The sequence below is a fragment of the Manis pentadactyla genome, chromosome 5 (genome assembly GCF_030020395.1).
Source record: "Manis pentadactyla isolate mManPen7 chromosome 5, mManPen7.hap1, whole genome shotgun sequence".
Classification (NCBI taxonomy): Eukaryota; Metazoa; Chordata; class Mammalia; order Pholidota; family Manidae; genus Manis; species Manis pentadactyla.
The window spans coordinates 153,447,607-153,459,849 of NC_080023.1; the positions used below are offsets into that span (position 1 = coordinate 153,447,607).

A 12,243-nucleotide genomic window follows, 5' to 3' on the forward strand; every position below is an offset into this window, starting at 1 on the left:
GAGTTCTTGAATATCATTCGGTACCTCCATGAGCATGTTAATGATTTTTATTTTGAACTCCCTTTCAGGAAGAGTCATGAGGTCCATGTTGTCTTTCTCAGGGGTTATATTAATTTTACTCTGTACCAGGTTCCTTTGGGATTTCATATTTGTATATGGCGCCCTCAAGTGTCCAAAAGCTCTACTCTCTGGAGCTGCTCAGCCCCTGAAGCAATATCCCGGGGGTGCAGGGGAGTGGTATTGGTGCCTGGGGGGAGGAAAGAGCTGTTTCCTGCTTCCCGGCTGCTATGCCTGTCTCCACTGCCTGAGCCAGTGGGCCAAGCACACAGGTATAAAAGCTTTTGTCCCAGAGTAGCTGGATATGGATCCCTTCTTTCCACAGCAGCTGGAATCTCAGTCTCTCCAGGAATTCTGCCTGTCTTAGCTTTCCAACCCCATAAACACGCAAGTATCATGAAAGCACCATGAAATGTAGGTTTGTGCTCCCAGAGCAGATCTACGGAGTTAGGTATTCAGCAGTCCCAAGCCTTCCACTCTCTCCCTGCTCCGTTTCTCTTCCTCCCGCCGGTGAGCTGGGGTGGGGGAGGGGCTTAGGTCCCACCGGGCCACAGCTTTGGTATGTTACCCTGTTCCATGAGGTCTGCTCTTTTCTCCAGGTGTATGCAGTCTGGCGCAGTTCTCTTTCCTGTTGATCTCCCAGGATTAGTTGTATTAATTATATTTTCGTATTATATGCAGTTTTAGGAGGAAGCCTCTGTCTCATCTTTCACGCTGCCATTTTTAATCCTCAGGTAGTACATTTTTGACAGGAATACCTAGAAGTCATGTTGCGCATTCTCAGTGCATTGAATCAGGAGACAATTTCTAGTTGTGTAATTTTTTATAATAATAGCTTTGGTTGCTTGGTTAAGGTGGTGTCTGCCATGTTTTTCCACTGTAAAAAAGTATCCTGTGAGGAGAAACTTTGAGACACTATAGTCTCATCAAACTTTTACCCACTAGTGAAAACATCCACTGATGAATGATTCATGCCTGAAACAGTTACTACTATGATGGTTGTCAAGTGGTAATTTTTTAAATTCCACCATTCATTTGACATTTGTTAATTGGCATTCTCCAGTAAAGAAGAGCCTTCCTTTCTCCCTCATTTATTTATTATGCCTTTATGATTCTTGTTTTATTATTGAGTTATCTGTTACTATCATTAACTTTAATGCACAAATGGTACAGAGTTGGCCAGCAGGACTCCCTTCATTGTAGCTTTTGTGTCCTTCTAACATGTCCCTCTTATTCCTGAATACTTTTTTATTTACCTGATTTTCGGCCCAGCAAGATGTATGAGCTTAGCTTGTATTCTCCCAGCTCCAACTCTGAAATCAGCCATTTTCCCAGGGAGCTCTGGATCTTTTTAGTTTATAACAGTGTAGATGTACATTATCCATGTCTGCTTCTGTATTTGTCTATCTTTCCAGGTGTTGGTTCATACTGTTACCTTCAGTTCCAGTTTCTTACTACAGGGTTCATTCTAGCTTACCCCTTTCCAAATTTATAACTTGCTGCTCCAACAGTGAGAATCTTGGCTCTTACTATCTACTTTATATCTACTTGTTTGCTCAGTTCAGAATAAACATTTAATAGTTTCAGAATTGCCAGCCCATTCCACTGTGAAAAACAAATTACTAACTAGAGCTCAGTATTTATAGTTCATTTAATTCTTCAGCCCAAGTGTACCTAGTTAGTGTGTTTAAGAGTTACTTGTGTTAGATCCACCCCTGTCCCACTTCAGCGTGGTTATGTCAGGCATTTTAAATGCATATTGGTGAAAAAATTTTTAGGTATTACAGTGCTTTTTGTTTTCAAGGCTATGGGAAAACACTCTCATACATAACTGTTAGGAACACAAGGTGGTGCAACTTTTTTTGAGGGGAAGTTGGCACTATTAACAAAATTACATTTGTATTTACCTTTGATTCAGCATTTCCACTTCAGGAAATTACCGTGAGGACCTTCAACAATATAAAAGTACAGATTCATAAAGTTACTCCAAGGCAGTATTGTTTCTATTTGCAAAATATTAGAAACCATCTAATTGCCAGTACACGATGAGGTGGTTGCACAATTAAACTTGGGTATATTGCATTCTGTAGTATTATGCAGCTGAGAAGAGAATGAGGAAGATTATGAAATGACAGAGTGATTTCCAGGGTACATTGTCAAGTGAAAAAAGTGAAGTGCTTTTAATATCTAAGGAATGCAATTTTTTTTGTCAAAGGATAAAACGGAAATAAAATAGATGTGCAAAAAATATTTGTGTTTATCATTTGTGCAAAAAGAAATGCAAGAATAATAAACTAAAAACTAATGAGATTGGTCACCTAAAGGGGAAAGGTAGGAATAGAATGGAATGTTGAGGGCAGGATGGGAAGAGGAGGGATGGGAGGCAGTGTCAGTTCTCTGAGTATAGCCTTTTATGAAGTTTTGACTTTTACAATCATGTTATGTTTCACATACTTTAAAATAATAAAAATGAGGAATAAAAACCAAAATGGATTACAGACAGAAAAGACAGAGCCTAATGCTATTTATTAGCAGCTATAAAATTCTTGATATGGTCAAACACGTCAATTTCTTCTTTCTGAGGAATGGTCCTGTTCCCAGTATGGACTGTTTGTAAGATGGCCAACTGTCCTGGAGCACAGGACTTTCTGAAACTGGAAGTCCGAGGCAAACGGGCAAGTTGGTTACCCTGTTCGACATGCATATAGCTGTTCTCCTGGGACTTCTGTTCATCCTCCCCTTGACCTTTCTTCTCTTACCTCCTGTCTTTCCTGGATCTCATGTGGATCTTGGTGTTTTGGGTTTGTTTTTTTTCCTTTACTTATGTAACATACATTCTTCAGTTGCTTCCTGAGAAACGGGTACATAGGAGGCATGTTATTTGAGGACTTACATGTCTTTTCTCTTTTTTATTAAGGTATTATTGATATATACTCTTATGAAGGTTTCACATGAAAAACCATGTGGTTACTACATTCACCCATATTACCGAGTCTTCCCCCCCATACCCTATTGCAGTCACTGTCCATCAGCCTAGTAAGATGTCATAGAGTCACTATTTGCCATCTCTGTGCTACACTGTCTTCCCCATGATACCCCCACACCATGTGTGCCAATCATAATACCCCTCAATCTCCTTCTCCCTCCCTCCCTCCCTGCCCTCCCCCACCCCTCCCCTTTGGTAACCTCTAGGCCTTCTTGGAGTCTGTGAGTCTGCTGCTGTTTTGTTCCTTCAGTTTTTTTTTTTTTTCATTTTTTTAAAATTAAGGTATTATTGATATACACTCTTATGAAGGTTTCACAAGAAAAACAATGTGGCTATTACATTCACTGTTATTATCAAGTCCCCCCCATGCCCTTTGCAGTCACTGTCCATCAGTATAGTAAGATGCCACATAGTCCCTATTTGTTTTCTCTGAGCTACACTGTCTTCCCCATGACCCCACATACACGATGTGCACCAATCATGATACCCCCATAATCCCCTTCTCCCTCCCTCCCCACTAGTCCCTTCTTGGAGTCTGTGAGTCTGCTGCTAATTTTGTTCCTTCAGTTTTGCTTCATTGTTATACTCCACAAATGAGGGAAATCATTTGGTACTTGTCTTTCTCTGTCTGGCTTATTTCACTGAGCATAATATCCTCTAGTTCCATCCATGTTGCAAATGGTAGGGTTTGTTTCTTTCTTATAGCTGAATCGTATTCCATTGTGTATATGTACCACATCTTCTTTATCCATTCATCTACTGATGGACACTTAGGTTGCTTCCTTATCTTGGCTGTTGTAAATAGTGCTGCAATAAACATGGGGTGCATATGTCTTTTTGGATCTGAGAACTTGTCTTCTTTGGGTAAATTCCTAGTAGTGGAATTCCCGGATCAAGTGGTATTTCTATTTTTAGTTTTTTTGGGGAACCTCCATACTGCTTTCCACAACGGTTGAGCTAGCTTACCTTCCCACCAGCAGTGTAGGAGGGTTCCCCTTTCTCTGCATCCTTGCTAGCATTTGTTTTTCTTAGTCTTTTCGATGCTGGCCATCCTAACTGGTGTGAGGTGATATCTCATTATGTTTTTTATTTTCATTTCCCCAATAATTAGTTATGTGGAGCATCTTTTCATGTGCCTGTTGGCCATCTGAATTTCTTCTTTGGAGAATTGTCTGTTCATATCCTCTGCCCATTTTTTTGTTTGTTTTTGGTATCATTAATCTACAATTACATGAGGAGCATTATGTTTACTAGACTCCCCCCATCACCAAGTTCCCCCCACATACCCCATTGCAGTCACTGTCCATCAGCGTAGTAAGATGCTGTAGAATCACTACCTGTCCTCTCCGTTCTGTACAGCCCTCCCCCTGCCCCCGCCACATATTATGCATACTAATCATAATGCTCCCTTTCTTTTTCCCCCCACTTATCCCTCCCTTCCCTCCCATCCTCCCCAGTCCCTTTCCCTTTGGTAACTGTTAGTCCATTCTTGGGTTCTGTGAGACTGCTGCTGTTTTGCTCTTTCAGTTTTTCTTTGTTCTTATACTCCACAGATGAGTGAGATCATTTGATACTTGTCTTTCTCCACCTGGCATACTTCACTGAGCATAATACCCTCTAGCTCTGTCCATGTTGTTGCAAATGGCAGGATTTGTTTTCTTCTTATGGCTGAATAATATTCCATTGTGTATATGTACCACATCTTCTTTATCCATTCATCTACTGATGGACACTTAGGTTGCTGCCATTTCTTGGCTATTGTAAATAGTGCTGCAGTAAACATAGGGGTGCATCTGTCTTTTTCAAGCTGCCTCCGCCCATTTTTTAGAGGCCTTACATGTCTTTATATGTTTCATACTGGAATTCTGGTTTAACTTAGAATTCTAGAAAATGTTATTGTAGTACATTCTCCAGAACTGCTCTTGAGAAGCATGATGTCATTCTGATTCCTTTGTACGTGATGTGGTCTGACTGGAGGATTTTAGGATTGTTCTATCAATTTCTGAAATTTTATGGTGAGTTGCTGTCTGATTGGATCTTCTTTCATTCATTGTGCTGGGTGTTTTTGTCTTATTAAACCTGAAAGCTCAGGTGTTCTCGCTTTTTAGAAAACTTGTATTTCTGTCTTTCCTGTTTTCTCTTTTTGGAACTTCTATATGTTGGGTGTGGGACTTTTTTGATGCAGCCTATTCTTCTACATGTTTTCTGGGAAATAACCTTGTTGTTGTGGCTGGGTTTTTTTTTTTCCTTTGGTATCTCATTTTTAATTTTTAGCAGATTGCTCATGTTCTCTGATGTTTTTTTTTTTTAAAATACAGCATTCCATACTTGTTTTGGGGCTGTGTCTTTGAGAACATTTATTGTGAAATCTTCATTATTGCCCTTTCCTTTCAGTTCTATCTTTTGTTTGTTTATTTTGGTTGCTATTTTTCATGAAACAGTTGTGCTCACATATCTAGTGGTCCTTGATAGGCCATGGTGAGAGAACTGATGGATTCTGTGCTTGTGAGCACTATTTGTTGCCTGTGATAGAGAGCAGGGACCCAGATGCTTTTTGGAATCCCCCCGTTTTCTGTACCTGAAAGTGTTTTCTCTTGTGCTCTGGTCACTTTTTCCAGGAGGAAATCCTCTCATTTCTGACCAGCTAGCTGAGTGTAGACTGGGGTTGGGGTTGTAGGGCTACCACAGTGTAGAGGGCTCTGGGAGGCAAGTTGAGGAAAAGGTCTGGCTGGTGTCACCATTTTGTACATGATCTTTGACTTATTTAGGGTGTGTCTCCTCACACCCTCCCCTGCTCCTTGAACAAGTGTCTTCTATTCCAAAACCTCCCTGCTTCAGTCTAACCAGAATATAAATCTCCTATTTTCTTTTGGAGCTGGAGACAAGGGTATTGCTTGTCGACTGGAGGGGTCTAACTTCTTGATCAGACTTCCAACCAGCTGACTTATTCTCATTCTCAAGCCTCACCTCTGTCTGCAGTGGTTCCTGCTATCACTTAATCACTGCCCCCTTGGGGGCTTTGTGGCCCTAACTGGCTTTAGGCTTTTCTCTCTGCAGCCTTAGACTTCAGTTTCTTTCTGTGCTGAGTCAGTGATTTCCTGTCCTCCTGCCATCCATCTTCCAGAATTCTGTTGACATCTCTCATCTGCTGCCTTTTCCTCCCCCTTCCTCTTTGTCTTTGTTCATTTAAACCTTTATTATTTTCTTACAGCCATTCTAATGAGGCTTCAGGAGGCTGCAAAGAACTGTGTGTTCATTTTTAATGTTTAAATGGCAGCTCAAACCTTTGTGCAGAGAAAGTGGGAAATGCCCCTAACTTCCATGCCAAACCCTGCCCTTATATCCCCACCTGCCACCCAGGCCTATGGCTCTTGTTCCTTCCCAGTAGAAACCACTCTCATTAATTTAATGGGTATCCTTCCTATTTATGTGTGTCCATTAAAAATGTGTGGTCTGTTTGCTTATAGATACATTTTTATTTATTTTAGCTACTGTTTAATAGTGTATCATATCACTATACCTAATTTTATTTATCTAGTCCCCTGTTAAGGACATTTAAGGTTTTTCACTATTACAAACACTGTTGCGTGTGGCTTCCATGTGCAAATGCATGAAAATTTTTCTAAGAGACCACTTCCTTACATTTTAATGGATAAAATGGAGGTGATTTGGGGGCTGCCTTTGGGCTTGATGAAAACATTCATTACATTTTCTTTATATTTTATACCTATGAAGGCAAAAGTAGAATTATAAATAAAACTTTACAATTAAAAAAAAAATTCTTCTGAGAATTGTGCTTTTTTATGGTCCATAGTAATTCCCTAATAACAATTCTGAAATCCAAAATATTTTGAGAACTGAAAAATTTTTTTCTAGCTCATTTGGTAGTAAAACCTGACCTGCCAAACTCACTTGGTGGCTAAACTCTGATCTAGACTGACAAGGCTGCTTACAACCTATTTATTTCACTTGGTTATGTACATACATGGTATTTCAAAAAATACAATTTGTGAGTTGCTGGTGGTGCCAATGTATGATATATTGAAAGTATATGCACTACATTACCACTCTAAAATTCAAGATCTCCTGAATTCTGAAACACATCTAAACTCAAGAGTTTCAGAGGAGGAATTACAGGCCTGTGGTCACCATTGAGCAGAAACTTTGCAGATGTGGGTGGCAAATTATAGATGAGAATTTATTTCTGGTTGATGGAAACTTCTTTTTTGTCATTAATGAGAATTCAGACAATTTCTTCTTTTTAAATGTATTCCAAGAGTGTGTTCATTTTTAAAATAACAGTTCTTCCTTTTCTTTCTTGACAGCTGTAATGTTGAAATTGCTTGGGATAATGGAAATTGCTTCAAATTCAATAGACCTTTTTTTAATGTTAAGTATTTCAAGAAAATGAAGCTTTTTCTCAAGCATACATGGAGGTTGCTTTGCTACTTTTAATTCTTTTTAGAATTTATATAACAAAATTTAAGACATCATTAATGGACCATTTGGCCTCCATTGTCTAAAGTTGGATTTTACTTTTGTATCTCTAAACTTTATGTACACATTAATGGTTTTTATACAATATTTACAAGTTTTGATTCAATTATGTTTTCTGTACTGTCATTTAAATTTAGTAAGCTATTTTTTTATCTGTTTTTATTGGGATATAATTCACAGATCATACAGTTCACCCATTTAAAGCATACAGTTCAGCGGCTTTTAGTATATTCATAAAGTTATGCAAACATCACCATTATCTAATTCCAGAACGTTTTCATCATCCCCAAAGGAAATCCTGTACGCTTTAGCAGTTACTCCCTGTTATCTACCCCTGTATCTATTCACTTAATTACTAGAGCTTCATTAAAAAACAAGTCCTCCTGTCTTGTTCTTCAGGAGTGTCTTGGCTATTTGTGGCCCTTTGTGTTTCCATGTAGGGTCAAGTTCTACAAGAAAATCCTGTTCTGTGGGAATTTCATTAACTCTACAAATCAATTTGAGGAGAATTGACATCTTTACAATGTTGAGTTGTCTTAAACAAAAACATAGTGTAGTTCTCTGTTTATATAGGTTTTAAACCTTTCTCAATTGAGTTTTGTTTTCTTCATTTGATGATATTTATTTTGTGAAATTTATTCCTGAGTTACTTATGTTCTTTGTTGTTATACATTACATTTTCTAATTAGTGATGTTATTGCTGATGTTAGGATCACTTGAGTTTTTCATGTGACCTTGAATCTCACAATCTTGCCGAGTTTCTTTAATAGGTCTCAATCTCTCAGAATCTTCAATGTACATAATTATACTATTTGGAAATTATGACATGTCTCTTCTAGTCCCTTCATGTTTCTTTTTATTATGCATTGGTTAGACTCTAGTTTACTATTGAGTGGTCAGTATGTTCTTAGTTTTTAATAATTAAACAGCTCTCAGATGAGCCTTCCCTAAGAAACAGTATTCATTTGTTGTTTAGAAAAGGTTTATCAGACCCACAGAGGAAGGAAAGGCATACCTGAGATTTGCTAATCTTTTTTGGATGAGAACCTGATCCTGGGGCAGTTTAAACTTAATCAGTTTAAATTTTAGTGTTCCATTTTATTCACATTTGGGGCTTGTTATATTGACAGCACCTTTTCTTTTTGAAAACAGCTGACTTACGGGAAAATATTTTATTTAGGTTTATTTATTACTGCTAGTTGCCCTTTTACTTTAATCATTAGCCTCTTTTCCAGTTGCCTTGCCAAACCAATATGTATGTATTTTAAAAACATTTACAGTTGACCCTTGAGGAACATGGGTTTGAACTACGTAGGTCCACTTATATGCAGATTTTTTCCAAAAAGTATATTGGAAGATTTTTTAAGAGACTTGAAACAATTAAAAAAAAACACTTTCTTTCCTCTAGCTTAGTTTATTGTAAGAATACATATACATATAATTACATGTAATACATATACAAGCTATGTGTTAACGGACTGTTTACATTTTCGGTTAACAGTAGGCTATTAGTAGTTAAGTTTTTGGGGAGTCAGTTATATGCAGTTTTCGACTGCATGGGCCAGGGAGGTCAGTGTTCCTAACCTCCATATTGTCCAAAGGTCACTTGTATCTGTGTCAGCAGCTGAATATGGGTTAAAAGTATATGGCAGGTGTTCCTTGTATTATTTCTACTCTTGTAGCTTTTCTGTAAATTTAAAATTATTTCCATATAAAAGTGTTTAAAATTTATTTGTTTATAGAAGTAGTACATACCCATGATCAATATTTGAAAGGATCCGGAATAAATTCCCACAACTATAGTAAAAAAAGACAACTCAATTAAAAAATGATCAAGACTTGAACAGACACCCCAAAGATATGAGAATGGCCAATAAGCACATAAAAAAGTGCTCAATATCTTTAATCATCAGGTAAATGAAAATTAAAACCTCAACAAAATGTCACTGCATTCCCACTAGAATGGCTAATATTGGACTCACAGCACCAAATGTTGGTGAGGATGTGGAGCATCTGAAACTCATACGGTGCTATTGGGTGTGCAAATCCTAGTTTTTGTTTTTAATTAAGGTAAAACATTAATGCATCCTATTCTCAGCAACCCTGTTCCTAGATATTTACCAATAAAAAAGGAAAACATACCCGTAAAAATTTGTATAAAAGAATGTTCATAGTAGTATTATTTATAATAGCCAAAATCTGGAAATAACCCAAAAGTTCCTTAAGAGGAAACTAGATAAACAAATGGTTGTATATGAATACTACTCTGTAATAACAAATAATGAGCTACTGATGCATGCAGGAACACAGATTAATCTTATAAACATTGGATTAAATGAAAGAAGTCAGACCCAGAGGGTACATATGTATGATTCCATTTACAGGAAGACCAAGAAGAGGTGAACTAATTTTTGGTGATAGAAAGAAATCAGAACAACTACTGTCTCATTGGAATGGGAGGGGAGGATAGAGTGGAGGTTGACCAGGAAGGGGCAGATGGGAACTTTAAGGGTGTTTTGGACATGTTCTCTATCTTGGCAAGCATTTGCCGAAACTCATTAGTTAGTATACTTAAGATCTGTGCATATCTTTCTGTGTAAATTATACCTCAGTTTTTAAAAAAATAAGGGAAAGGTCCCACGCACATTCTCCTGCATATGCACAGTGCAATCACCACATTCAGTTGAAGTTAACATTAATGCAGCCTTACCATCTAAAACGCAGTCCTCATTCAAATATCCAATATTGTCTTTTATAGTGTTTCAGGTTTCAGTGAAGAATCACCTATTTATTACCTGTTAAATATTTTTTTTTTAAATAATTATTTTTTATTGAAGGGTAGTTGACGCACAGTATTACATTACATTAGTTTCAAGTGTACAACACAGTGATAAAACATTTATATACATAATTCTAGGTTCCAGCTATCACCCTACCAAGCTGTTACAATATCTTGACTATATTCCTTATGCTATACATTACATCCCGGTTACTTATTTATTTTACCATTGGAAGTCTGTCCTTTTTTATTTTTTTATTTTTATTTATTTATTTATTTATTTTTTGGGAGGGCATCTCTCATATTGATCAAATGGTTGTTAACGACAATAAAATTCTGTATAGGGGAGTCAATGCTCAATGCACAATCATTAATACACCCCAAGCCTAATTTTCGTCAGTCTCCAATCTTCTGAGGCGTAACAAACAAGTTCTTACATGGAGAACAAATTCTTACATAATGAATAAGTTACATAGTGAACAGTACAAGGGCAGTCATCACAGAAACTTTCGGTTTTGCTCATGCATTATGAACTATAAACAATCAGTTCAAATATGAATACTCATTTGGTTTTTATACTTGATTTATATGTGGATACCACATTTCTCTCTTTATTATTATTATTTTTAATAAAATGCTGAAGTGGTAGGTAGATACAAGATAAAGGTAGAAAACATAGTTTAGTGTTGTAAGAGAGCAAATGTAGATGATCAGGTGTGTGCCTGTAGACTATGTGTTAATCCAAGCTAGACCAGGGCAATAAAACATCCACGTATGCAGAAGATTTCTCTCAGAACAGGGGGGGTGAGGTTCTAAGCCTCACCTCTGTTGATCCCCAGTTTCTCACCTGATGGCCCCCCTGCGACTGTGCCTGTCTTAGGTTGTTCCTCCCTTGAGGAATCTTACCCGTCTCTGGCTAACCAGTCATCTTGCGGGGCCATACAGGGAAATGTAAAGTTGGTAAGTGAGAGAGAAGCCTTACTGTTTGAAAAGGTTAGCTTTTTACTTCTTTGCATATTTATGCCCTGTGGCTTCTATGCCCAGCATTTGTCTTGAGGTATCTTTACCACTTGGAAGAATTATGATACTCAGTAAATTTGATATGAGGCACAAATTCTGTTTAAGGGTTGTAATTAGGAAGGAAGAAGAAAAGCTATAGAAGTAGCAGGCGGAAGAAAACATGGGAAGATTGATTATTTCTTTGACATATCTTCTTGTAGAGTAACTTCAGCATGTATAGGTTTTAAACTACTAATTAAATTGCGCACACACATTAACATAATAGGAGTATAGTTACATAACCAAAGCATACCTGTAATTACCAGCCATCTCCACTGAAACCAAGAAAACCAGTTAGGCACCTTAGGCATTTGTGAAAACTTATCTATGATATGGTGGATATTGTCCAACTGAACTTGAACAGTCTGAGAGAAATCAGACAAATTAAAACAACCCATTCCTGGGGAATGTTCACATCCCTTATGTTCTTTTAACAGTAAATAGTCTGTAGTTGTAAGATTTTGGAGCGCTACAATTTGCACTTCTCCTAATTCTTGGTTGAGTTCCAACAGTATAGATCCAGTCAAACTTGTTGTTTTACTGTATGCACAGGCCAGCTTAGTATCTCCTTCCTCATTCCCATGGCAAGTCCAGGAGCTGGTGGGATGAGTGCATCTACAGCTGTAGCAGTGCGTGGATCGTTGTTGGGGTTTTTTGATGATCATCTTCTGGCATGAGTCTTCCAGAGAGTGCTGATGTTGGAAGTTCTCTTTCATATCGTATCTTAGTTCATTTTCGGGGTAGCCCAATTAGGCTTTGATCTTCTGTATAAACGCAAACAGACCCTTTGCCTACACTTTTATATGCCCTTTATACCCTAGTGTAGAACTCATTGGAGGTTACCACACAGGAACTGCCCCCCTTT

At 37.7% G+C, this 12,243-nt stretch overlaps 1 protein-coding gene across 2 annotated transcripts in view; it reads left to right on the top strand.

Moving 5' to 3' along the window:
- Nucleotides 1-12,243, top strand: part of ASXL1 (ASXL transcriptional regulator 1) — a 68,594-nt gene that overhangs the window by 35,648 nt on the left and 20,703 nt on the right. The gene's annotated exons all lie outside the window — the stretch shown is intronic.